This window comes from Condylura cristata, unplaced genomic scaffold (genome assembly GCF_000260355.1).
Source record: "Condylura cristata isolate star-nosed mole 26May11 unplaced genomic scaffold, ConCri1.0 scaffold00027, whole genome shotgun sequence".
NCBI lineage: Eukaryota > Metazoa > Chordata > Mammalia > Eulipotyphla > Talpidae > Condylura > Condylura cristata.
This window is the reverse complement of record NW_004567128.1, coordinates 10,661,052-10,673,983: the sequence shown is the minus strand read 5'-3', so window position 1 is coordinate 10,673,983 and position 12,932 is coordinate 10,661,052. Positions and strand designations below refer to the sequence as shown.

Sequence of the window (12,932 nt, the reverse complement as noted above, 5' to 3'; positions counted from 1 at the left end):
TGTGAATAATGCTGCTATGAACATTTGTGTACTGGGGTTTTTATGAAAACATGTTTCATTTCTCTTGGTAAACATCCAGTTGTGAAATTGCTGAGTCCTATGGAAATCTATGTTTAACATTTTGAGGAATAGCCAAACTGTTTTCAAAGTAGCTGCATCAATTTACATTCCCAAGAGCAATGTATGAGGTCTCCAGTTTCTCCACATCTTTACTAGGCTTGATAGTCTCTCTTCTTTTTAATTGTAGACATTCTAGTGGTATGGTTTTAATTTGCATTGCTCACAATGATGGTGAGTGTCTTTTTATGTGCTTACTAGACTTCCATTCTTATCTTTTCCTGCGTAAAACATCTATTCTAGGACCTCCCTAGTGGCACAGGAGTTAAAGTCCCAGTGCTATCAAGCTATCACCAGTGGCTGTGACATGAGTTGAATCCCTGGCTGGGGCGGGGGGGCCTAACCTACAAGGCTAGGGAGCTGACCCACTAGGCACTGCAGACCTCTCCTATCTCTCCCCTCAGCAGGATATTTCAGTAGATAAGCATTTTCTGCTCTGTCCCTGGTGAATCCACTCTCTCTCTCTCACACACACATATACACACCCCACCCCTGCACCTCTGGCCTACACCCCAGTTATTCTATGCATAAATAAATAAAAACAAATATTAAAAAAACACATCTATTCTATCCCATTTTAAAAATTTTGGTTGTTTTTATTGAGTTGCAAGAGTGCTTTACGTATTCAAGATACAAGTCTTTTTCAGATATTATTTTGCAGATGTTTTCACCCAGTCTGTAGTTTGTCTTTTCATTTACTTTGTTATATGACTTTCTTTTTTAATGGATCAGATTTTTTCTTTTGCCCACAGATAGCACCCTAACATCCCTTTGTCTTTTTCCTTCCTCCCTCTCTTTTAACCTCAGAACGCTCATGGTGTTTATTGATGTCCACTGGTTTTTGAAAGTGTTTTATATTATCAAATTTTCTGCGACATAAATTTTATTACATGCTTTACTGTACATAATCTTCTCATTTTATTACATGCTTTACATAATTCTCTCAAACTCCTACCATTTTGCTGAAAATGGCTGCATTTCATTCTTTCTTACGGCCACACAGTCCTCCACTGTATGAATATACCATACCTTCTTGATTCAATTGACCAGTGATGGGCATTTAGGCTGTTTCCATGTCCTAGGTATTTTAAATAATGCTGCTATGAACATTGTCAAACATATGGGTTTTTCATGTTGATGATTTCATATTCTTTGAAAGTATGCCCAGGAGTGGGATTGCTGGCTTGTAGGGTATTTTCATGTTTATATTTTAAGGGTAAATCCATATTGTTTTCCATAATAGTTGTAATAGTTTATGTTCCCACCGATAGTGTAATAATCTTTTTTCTCTGCATCCTCTCCTGCAGTTGTTGGAGGTCTATTTTTATATTTTTAAAGATTTATTTATTTATGCATACAGAACTGGGGTATGGTCCAGAGGTGTGGGTGGTGAGAGGATGCACCAGAGACAGTGGGGAGCAAAACAGGCAGATGGACTGAAATACACTGCTGAGGAGAGCAGCAGTTTAGACAGGAGGGGTCTGCTGCACCATGTTGGTCATTTCCCTGGATAGGGACAGAACCCATGCTGCAGTGGTTGCTGCTAGCTTCAGTGCTGTACTTTAACCCCTTGTGCCACCAGGGAGGGCCCTGGATGGAGGTCTTTTTAATATGTGTCATTCTCATGGGTGTGAAATGGTAGCTCTTTCTGGTTTTAAGCTGCATCTCTTATTGGAAATGATCATGAATATTTTTTCAAATATCAATTGGCTTTCTGGATGTCCTTTTTGCTGAATTGTCTGTTTATATCTGCTGCCAGTTTATTAATTTGGTTGTATTTTATTGTTGAATTGTGTGGGTTTTTAAAACATATTTTGGGCCTAATCCCTTATCAGTCATATACTGTATGAGTATTTTCTCAGTGGAGTGACTTTTTAATCATCTTGTATTTTCTCACTGTATGAAAGCTTTTTAACTTAAGGTAATCCCAACTGTGTCTATTTTTATTTTTAGTTCCTTTGCCGTAGGGGTCCAGTCAGCAAAAATATGTTTATCATTGATATCTTGGGATGTATCACCAATATTTTCTTCTATGTATTGTTTGTAGGTCTTATGTCTAAATCGTTAACCCATTTGGAGTTTATTTCTGTGTATAGTGTGAGTAATTCAATTTCATTCTTTTATGTGTGGCTTTCCAATTTTTCCCAGCACCATTTATTAAAGAGACTGTCCTTCCCCCCCATTTTATGGTCATAGCTGCTTTATTATAGATTAGGTCCTGGTATGTAGGTGATTTTATTTCTGGACATTCAATCTGAGCCATTGTTCTATGTGTCTATTTTTGTGCCAATGCCATATATATATATTTTTTTTTTGTACCGTTGCTTTATAGTAAAGTTTGAAGTCACATCTCTTTTTTCCCTCAGGGCTGCTTTTGCAATCCAGGCATTTTGTGTTTCCATATGAACTTCAATATTTTTGTCCAATTTCTGTGAAAAATACTCCTGGGTGGCCGTCCCTGGTGGCGCAATGGGTTGGGACGTAGCACTGCAAGCGAGCTGCAGCCGCTTTAGTCTGAGTTCGACATCGGGTCCCAGAGGTGACCACATTGCGCGGCAGACCTCTCCTGACCTGCCCGCTGCTCCCCTCAGCAGTGTACTTGGTCAGTCGGCCTGTTCTGCTCCCCACTCTGCCTCTGGTGAAGCCTCTCACCGCCCCTGCACCTCTGGCCTGTACCCCAGTTCTGTATGCATAAATAAATCTTTAAAAAAGAAAAAGAAAAATACTCCTGGAATTTTGATGAGGATTGCATTAAGTTTATACCTCATTTTAGGCATTATTATGTTGCTCCTCCTTATCCCTGAGCACAGGACATCCTCCGATCTCCTGATGTAACTATCTGAGTCCTTTAATAGCATATTGTAGTTCTCAATGTACATTCTAAGGCATTTAATTCTTTTTGAAATAATATAAATGGAATTCTTTTCCTAATTTCTTTTGCTTCTTGTTTGTAGTTTGTATATAAGAAGACTGTGGATTTTTATGTTAATCTTTTCATTTTCTTTAATGTATCTTTGAGAGCAAGATTTTTTTTTTAAGATTTATTTATTTATTCATACAGAACTGGGGTACAAGCCAGAGTTGCGGAGGGTGAGAGGATTCACCAGAGACAGAGCGGGGAGCAGAACAGCAGATCAACGAAGTACACTGCTGAGGGGAGCAGCAGGCGGGTCAGGAGAGGTTTGCTGCGCCATGTGGTCACCTCCAGGGCAGGCAGGGATCGAACTCATGCTGAAGTGGCTTTAGCTTCTCAGTGCTGTGCTTTAACCCACTGCGCCACCAGGGAGGGCCGAGAGCAAGAGTTTTTAACTCTGATGAAGTACAAGTTATTAATTTCATTTTTTGTGAACATGGGTTAGGTGTCATATTTAAGAAAACGGCCTAACCAGATATCACATATATTTACTCCTATGTTTTCTTCTTCTTCTTTTTTAATTAAAGATTTATTTATTTGTGCATACAGAACTGGGGTACAGGCCAGAGGTGCAGGGGCGGTGAGAGGATTCACCAGAGACAGAGTGGGGAGCAGAACAGGCGACTGATGAAATACACTGCTCAGGGGAGCAGCAGACAGGCCAGGAGAGGTCTGCCGGGCCATGTGGGTCACTTCAGGGTGGGGATCGAACTCATGCAGAAGTGTCTTTAGCTTCTTAGTACTGTGCTTTAACCTGCTGTGCCACCATGGAGGGCCCTTTTCTTTTTTATTTTATTTATTCTTTTACTTTTAATTGAGTAATGTTTGGATAGCCATATCAGGTCTCATAACTAGCATCCGCCACCAAATCATCCATAGTCCACCACCTTATTGTGCTTCCTTCCCTCTTTGTTCCCAGTGCTCCCCCATGCCTTAGTTTTAGCTCTTTCATTTAGTCACGACCTCTTTTGAGTTCATTTTGTGTATAGTTTGAAGTGAGCATTGAACTCCATCTTTTTGCAAATGGTTATCCTATTGTCCTAGCACTATTTGCTGAAAAGACAATCCTTTCCCTATTGAATTGTTTTAGCACATTTGTGAAAAATAAATTGACCATAGCAAGGTTTATACCTGGGGGCCTCCCTTGTTGTCTGGGGGTTGAGTCCTCAGCACTGTCCCCACTAAGGCCTGAGCTTGATCCCTGGCCAGGAAGCTGACCCACGTAGTGCAGCAGGCCTCTCCTGTCTCACCTCTTGCTCCCTTCAGCAGTATGTTTCAGTCAATCTGCCTGTTCTGCTCACCATTTTATCTCTGGTGAATCCTCTCACCTCTCACACTTCTGGCCTGTACCCCAGTTCTTCTAAAAAAAAAATAAATAAATCTTTTTAAAAAGGGGGATTTCTAGTTAGACTCTTAATCCTGTCCCATTAGCTTTTATGACTATCTTTATGCCTGTACCATGTTTCATTTCTGTAGTTTTAGAGTACATTTTGAAATTGGAAAGTGTAAGTCCTTTAATTATGTCTTTTTTCCAAATTGCTTTGGTATTTCCATATAAATATTAGGATCAGTTTGTCAAGTTCTATCAAAAAAAAATCTGCTGGGTTTTTGACAAGGATTATTTCACATCTGTAGATCAGTTTGACAATACTGAGACTTCCAGCCCCACAAGGGCACCCTACCTCACCTATGCTTGGCATCCCAAGCTGCCTTTCCCCCCAAGTCTCTGGAGTGCATACAGCTCAGCTGTCTTTCAGCCAAGGCTGGCCCCTGTTGTTTTTATATCCTTCCCTGGTGTCCACATCACCTATCCCTGCTTCAAGTCAAGGCAGCTAGAACTGACTTACCTAAAGCCCCTCTCTGCCCTGTATTGACAAAGACATTTTGTCCTGAAAGAGAGTTGTCATCACTGTTTTTTTAAGAACTTCATTTTAGAACCAATAAATAAACCCTAGAGCCTAGATTCAATTCTGTCTCTATCCTTAACCACAGATCCCAAACCCTAAAGCGAAGCCTCTGGCAACAGTAATTACTGGAGGTTTTGGGTTTTTTTTTTCCACTTCTTTCATCCAGCAACACCACATAGCAGCTCTTCATTGCTTCCACTCACCTCAAATATGATGCTCATATTTAATATGTGTGTGTGTGCATGCAAATCTGCTGAAATGCAGTGCTGTGAATATGTAGCTTCTATCTTGAGGCTTCTAAGGTAGAGTGTTGCCGTTTAATAGGTGAATTGTAAAGTATGTGAATTATATCTCAAATCTAAGATAGGCAGATAAGAATAAAGGTAGGTAGATGATAGATAAAGTACATACATGCTGGTATAGATCATTTAAAACAAGGTGTATTAGATTACTTTAAAATAAAGATGTTTATTATAGAATTTTATGTCTTGTGCATTAAAATGAAAGTTCCAGAGTGGGAGATGTGTAATAAATACATGTAATAAAATAAAGCACAGTGTTGCTTTTCATTAGCTCCCAAAGTACATAAACATGTTTTACTTTGGGGAGAACTTGTTCTTTTTAACATTTTCACTGACAAAGAGACACTTTCTACATTGTGCTTTAAAGCGAAGCCATGCTGTTATCATTGGGGCATTAATTTCGTTGATAGTGGGTGTTCAACAAGTAACAGCAGTGCTCTTCTGTCCTGCTTAGCACACCATAGTCTTTGTTTAACTCTTATCTCACTGGCTACTCCTCTGTATCCTTGAAAGTTCCCAATCTTCTCCAGGATGACTCCCTAATATTGGCACCTGCAAGCTGAGGCTTCTTTATCACAGTTGGTTTTGTTAGTTCTTTTTAATCACTGGTTCATAAGGAACACAAAAGTGATGGACTTCTTTTAAAAAGTGTTCTTTAATCACTTTAATTTTCAAGGGGGCATTGTGTATACTGGATTTCAAGGCAATTTATACTCAGTTAAAATGCCTACAGTCATGAGGAATTGCAGGTTAGAACAAAAAATGCTTATATTCATGGAATCTTTCATTGATGGGGACATCTGGAAAGTTAAAGCAGCTGTCCCTCCAGCTTGTAGCAAGGCCTGCTCTGGTTTCCTGGACCGGCCCTCAGTTCTCCTGGAGCTCCCTCCTTGGCGTGCCTCCTTGCACATTCTCCTTCCTCCCTGTTCCCTTCACACCTGCCCGTCTTGAAGTCTTCCCAGCCTCAGGAAGTGAAAATTCTTTCCTTCCAGTTGTTCAAGCCAGCAACTTTGATGACATCCTTGATTCATTTTTTTTTTTATCCCTACATCCAGGAAATTGTGTTGGCCCTACCTCAGAATGTTTCCAGAGTCCGGTCATTTTTCACTGTCTGCACTATAACTTCCATTTCATTCCACTGCTGGAATCCTCTCCTTACCCAAATCCCAGCTTTCATCCTTATTTGCCTAAATTTTTTTCTAATAGTCACTTTTCATTTATTCTGAAAGTTAGCCAGACACCAGTTTTAAACAGGCTAGATTCATATTTTATTTTCACATATAACCTGTCACAGCTGTACACATAGTCTTGGTATTTAATCTCCTTTTTATAAATAAAAAATTACAATTCTAGTAGCCAAGTGATAGTGTTTACAGAAAACATTAGATTCATTCATTAATGATGGCTTCAAGTTTGTCTTTATTAGTGCCAGATTAACCCACCTTTTGTCCCTTTTTTAAAAAACTGGAAGTTTGGGCCCTCCCTAGTTGTGCAAGGGCTTAAAAAGTTGTGCTATGAAGCTGTCGGCAGCCACCGCAGCACCCAATTCGATTCCAGGCCAGGGAGGTGACCCACATGGCACAGAGACCTCTCCTGACCTTCCATTGCTCCCTTCAGCAGTGTATTTTAGTTAATCTACTTGTTCTGCTCCCCACTCTGTTTCTCGTGAGTCCTCTCAACCCCCACCTCTGGCCTGTACCCGAGTTCTTGAATGCATGAATAAGTAAATCTTTAAAAAAACTGGAAGTTTGGCCTGCCTTTCATTTCACATTTGGATGAAAAGTCCTGACATTGGTGTACTTTTCAGAGAGGCATGAAAAAAAGCTTTGATCATTTTGCAAGGTCCAGGCCATATGGCTGAGAAAATCAACTACCAGGAGTTTATCTCCTGCACCATTCAAGGCCTCCTGAAAAGCTGCCTTGCTGTCAGTCTGCTTCACCATTTTGTAGAAAGGGCAATCCAGGGATCCTAAGAACCTATGGGAACAGATCAGAAGCCCAGGACTCAGCCTGGAGCTCCCTCCCCTTCATATGCTGAGTCTGCTTCTGCTTAAAAAAAAAAAAAAAAGTTTAACAGCCCATTTATTGTTAGGTGTGTTATCTTGCTAGTGGTTTTTTCTTTCTGTTTTATTGACATGTGATTGACATACAGCACTGTGTAAGTCTAAGGTATACAGCATAATGACATGAGCTGTGAAATGACCATAAAAAGTTTAGTTAACATCTGTTGCTTCATAAACAATCAAGAGGGGGCCTCCCTGATGGTGCAGGGGCAAAAGTCTCATAGCCATAAAGCTATTGCCAGCCAGGGAGGTGACCCACAAGGCACAGCAGACCTTTCCTGTCTCCCCACTGCTCCCCTCAACAGTGTATTTCAGTCTATCTGCTTGTTCTGTTCCCCACTCTGTCTCTGGTGAATCCTCTCACTCCCTCCTCCCCTCTCCTCACCTCTGGACTACGCCCCATTTATACTATGCATAAATAAATACAAACAAATCTTTTTAAAAAAAAACAAGAGGGAAGAAAGGAAAAAATGTTTTTTCCTTGTGATGAGAACTTTTAGAATCAACTTTCTTAACTTTCAAATATGTCACACCAAGGGGTTAACTAGTCATCATAGTGTACATCGGGCCTTATGCCTAAATTATGTTAATTACACAGCAGCCTGAGTGTTAATCATATTGTTCCTGTCAAAAGTTCCCAGTGGATCCTGATTCCTCAAAGGTCCAAGTCCTTAACAATGGCCAACAAGGCTTTATATGCTCTGGTCCCTCATCTCCTTCAAGTCAGTGCTTAAATGACACCTAATATCTTGATGATACTAGTTAAATTTGGAACACACCTCCCCTCTATACTGTTATTTCCCATAGCACTCATCACGTTCTGATAAACCACAATAATTTGCTTGTTTGCTTTATTATCTGACTTACATCATCGATGAGGGCAAGGATTTTTATGTTTTGATCACTGATAAATCCCCAATGCTTAAAACAAGGCTTGACACCCAGTAGGCACTCGTTAATATTATGAATTGAATAAATTAGTGTAGATTCTAAATGAGCAGTTTATGGAATTAAGCAGGCATTGAAAATGCAAGAGCACAGAGATCACTTGTTGTGTTCATCAGTATAGAGACCTGGTATGGAGAGAGTAGGCAGTAAGGGGCAACACAGCTCAGACTGCCACCACCCCACGCATTCTTCGTGACTGTTGCTTCTTTTCTTTCTCTTCTTGTATCCTACACTGATACCTGCCAGCACATCAGCAGCTGTCTAACTAGAGGTGCCTTTCCCAGGCCTGGACCACAGGGCTCTTGGGTGTCCTTTGCTCCCCTTTGGACTGAACTTACAGATTGAAATCATTGCCTCTGAGAAGTCTTGCTTGACCCTCCCAAACCCAAACGGTATCACCCCACCTGTCTAAATCTGTCACAACGTATTGGGGACTTGGACACTCATCCTGAATAATTCTGAACCCTTGGTGGCTGGCCACAGATGGCTTGTGGCTATTTTGTTTAAATATTTACTTATTTATGCTTACAGAACTGGGGTGCAGGCCAGAGGTGTGGGGGGTGGTGAGAGGATTCACCAGAGACAGAGTTGGGAGCAGGCCTACTGAAGAAGTGAGGAGAGCAGCTGGCGGGTCAGGAGGGGTTTGCCTCACCATGTGGGTCACCTCCTGGGTGGATCAAATTCTTGCTGAAGTGGCTTTAGCTTCTTAGTGCTGTGCTTTAACCCGCTGCACCACCAGGGAGGGAGAGCTTGTGGCTATTTTTTAAAAAATATTTTTGTGTACAAGAACTGGGGTGTAGGCCAGAGGTGCGGGGGAAGAGAGGCTTCACCAAAGACAGAGTGGGGAGCAGAACAGGCAGATCGACTGAAATACACAGCTGAGGGGAGTGGCAGGTGAGACAGGAGAGGTCCTTTGCATCAAGTGGGTTAGCAGCCTGGCTAGTGGTTGATCGAACTCCCCCTGCAGTAGCTGGAGTTAGCTTGATAGCCCTGTCTTTAACTCCTGCTGAGCCAACTGGGAGGCTTGCAAATGGCTGTTTTAAAATCTGCCCTCAGATTGTTTGCTAGGGCTTTAAGGGTGGAAGTGAAATGAAGATGTATTTGATCCCAGGAAGAATCACATTGGTGATATAAGTTAAGTCAATTGATAACTCATTTTCCTTGGGAGAGCTCCCCATGTTATTATTGTGAAATAACACAATAAATATTTCAGACACATTTTGTTTCATGGAGAGAATAACCTTTAAAGGGTTTTGTGTTGTGTTGTGTGTGTGTGTGTGTGTGTGTGTGTGTGTGTTTCATGCCCATAAGCCTTTTGGATGTGTAGGTATTTGGAATTCTCCTAGGTAGGCTTTTGGGATGGATTTTGGGGTTTCAAAAAATTGGAGAAACGAGGAAACGGGAGAAATATTTGTGATATGCTTAGGAACGGGTTCCTACCAAATGACAACGGATCTAACTTAGAGATGACTGGTGAGGACATCCTGTGTAGGGAACTCTAGAAGCCATGGCCCATTCTAAAGAGATTTGTTTCTTTAAAGTTATAACGTTAGGTGTGCTTTACTAGGGATATAGAGAGTCAGGGAAGTGCAGAGAGAGCTGGGGAAATGCCCAGAGGTTAACAGGAGAGTCATTCCCAGTGACAGGCAACCAGCAATGAGGATGACAAGAAGCAAGATGTGTTAGCTTAGCCAGGACCCTGCAATATTCACAAAGACACCGGTTCCCTGCCAAGCCAAGGGTTCCAGTTACTCTATTTGACTGTCGAAACAATGAACTTGAAAGGCTGGTATGTTTGAGAACACTTGGATTGCAATTTATTTTTTTATTTTAATTTTTATTTCCAAGATTTATTTATTTATGCATACAAGGACTGGGGCACAGGCCAGAAGTGCTAACGGGGGATGGGTTTCATCAGAGACAGAGTGGGGAGCATGACAGGCGGATGGACTGAATATACTGCTGAGGGGAGCAATGGGCCGGTCAGGAGAGAGCTGCCATGTGGGTCACTACCCCTCGAATTCGTGCTGCCTGGGCTGCGGGACAGCCCCACAGTGCAGAGCTCCAACCACTTGCACCGCCAGAGAAGGCCCTAATTTTTATTTTTTGAAAGATTTATTTTTACACCTCCCTCGTGAGGCAGGGGTTAGGGCTCAGCACTACGGAGCAATTCGCAGCTATTGTATCTGGAGTTGGAGTTCGATCCCCGGCCAGGGAGGTGCAGCAGACCTCTCTTGTCTTCTCGCTGGTCCCCTCAGCATTGTATTTCAGTCGATCCGCCTGTTCTGCTCCCCACTCAGTTTCTGCTGAATCCTCTCATTCCCCCACCACCTCTGACCTACACCCCGGCCTTTGTATGCATAAATAAATCTTAATTTATTTATTAAATGCGGGGCAGGAGAGGTCTGCTCTGCCTTGTGGGTCAGCCTCCTTGCCAGTGATTGAACTCCGATAGCTCCATAGCGCTGAGACTTTAACCGCTGCGCCACCAGAAAGGTCCTCAGATTGCAATTTAAAACTTCATCTGGGAAAGGGGCCAGGAAAAAGTTTAGGACAACAGCTTCCACGCTGTTGCTATATATTTCTGTATAGATCTTTATATGGGCCTGCAGAAGAAGTTTGTACTTAGTTGAAGGATCCCAGTGGATCCAAGGTACCAAGATGGACTGGATTCCACAAGACGTCTTTAAAACCTTGAATAGCTATACAGCACATGGCAAAACAGTTTTAACGAGGAAAGAGAAGTCATATGCAGCTTTATTAGAGTTTACTGAAGATCTAACAATTTGATTCCCAAAGATTGGTGTGGGGGGTTACATGAACATACTGCGGGATAATTAAGGCAGGCTCTGAATTACGGAAAAGCCACAATTCCTTTGGAAAGAAAAAAAGGAGGGTGGGGGAGTAGGGTATTATCTAGAATATCCGAAATTCTTTGAACCCATAGGTAGGAACTACTTCCCAGTTCTCTCCTTCTCCCCTTCTGGCCCCCTAACCCCCAAGCCTCCACGTGCTGGACCCGGGATTTGAGGACTGTATTCTGAGATACCTAGGTTAGAGGCTCACCTCCATTTGCCTCTTGGGGCTCTAACAGTGTGAAAGGATGCCCTTAAGGTATTTAGGAGTGCCCATTACTTTCCAGTAATTGGTGGGAAAAATAATTGAAGACAGTAATTAACTGGAGGTGTTAGTTTATTTAAATGGCGTGGTCTTGGAGGAGCAAAAAAAGCTTCTTAAGGTCTAGACGTTTCTATAAAACACTATTTTTTTTTTCCTTTGAGAGTTAAAGAGGCATCACTGATTAAAGATAATTTTTCTCGGGGGTGAGCTCTACATAATAAATATCTAGAATGGTGGGAAGACATCCCAGTTTCAGAAACAGTATAAAAGTATAAAGCATAAAAATATTTTTTGGACAAAATGAAAGGTCAGCTCTGAGGCCATGTTATAAGGGGTATATTGCCCACAGTGGCGCTTGACATCATTTTAGGTTTATACCTGCACATTTCAATTCTTGCTTGACTCAAGAACAGGTGAGTGCCACATTCTGAAATGTATAGCTCAAAATGTCTCTTAGTTAATGCAGAAGATTAAAATCCAGAGTTTTTAAATGTTGAAGAATAATGTATGAAGACCCAAATGTTCAAAGTTGAATGTATGCCATTTTAAAGTTTATTTTATGGCTTAAAGTTATTTTAAAGCTTCTTTTATAGGAACCAGTAAGGGAAAGTGTATTTAAGTCGGGAAAAGAAAGCTTATTTCTTTATTTCCAAAAGATTTAAGGTGATTCTCTATTTTTTCCCACGAAGTAGCCTACTTCAGTAAAATAGTACACCGTGTGCTATTCTGGACTCTTGGGTAACATGACATGTTCAAGTTTGCTAGAAAGAGATAATGATCGCTTTTAGCCACACATCTCACTGAATGAAGTTCATCGGGATATTGGTTTAGAGAAAATGGCGGCGTGGGGGTGGGGGTGTGGGTGGGGGTGTGGGAGGAGAAACTCCTCAGTTTAGGATCAGCAGTGGGCAATGGATGACTTAATTTAGGGTTAGTTGTAGAACTACCGGCTCTCAACTGTGTATTTGTCCCTTACACTTTTCCCAGAAAGAGGTTTCACAATAAATTTACAAAACGGCCTAGCAGTGTAGTTTTATAGTCTTAAATCAATAAAAGGTGATATTTTAAAAGCATTAGCTAGAATTCTATAGCCGATCTGTCAGAAACGAACCCCTCTCACCCCCCACCCTCCAATCACTGCCTTCGGAACGTTCGTTCTTGCTATTTTATTTTGACGCAAATAGAAAGAGAACGCGTCTTAGACCCCAGCGTTTCTACGCGCGGGGCAGACAAGCCGTTTTCTATGAATTTTCCCACCTCTGGGAAATGTCTCTGTGAAACGTATAATGGTTGAGCAAGAAGCCAAGTAGAGCTATGACGCAACCACTCGCTGCAAGTTGCCTTACCCAAATGATGTCATTTGGTGCAGATGTAGCACTTTTATAGCACAGGTAGATATGGCCAAGCTCCCTACCCATCGTCCCCGGTTCCCTCACCCTCAGCGGGCGCGAAATGCTCCCCAACACTCAGATTGTCCACGGTGGGCGCACCGCAGTGGCTGCAGCCCGCCGTTCGCGCAGAAGACGAGGGACGGCGGCGAGGAGACGCGCGCGCCCGACTC

The 12,932-nt window shown here is 41.9% G+C and overlaps 1 pseudogene; it reads right to left on the bottom strand.

The window, feature by feature from the left end:
• Window positions 1-6,628: 6,628 nt before the first annotated feature.
• On the bottom strand, window positions 6,629-7,183 carry LOC101630766 (annotated as a pseudogene).
• Window positions 7,184-12,932: the final 5,749 nt, after the last annotated feature.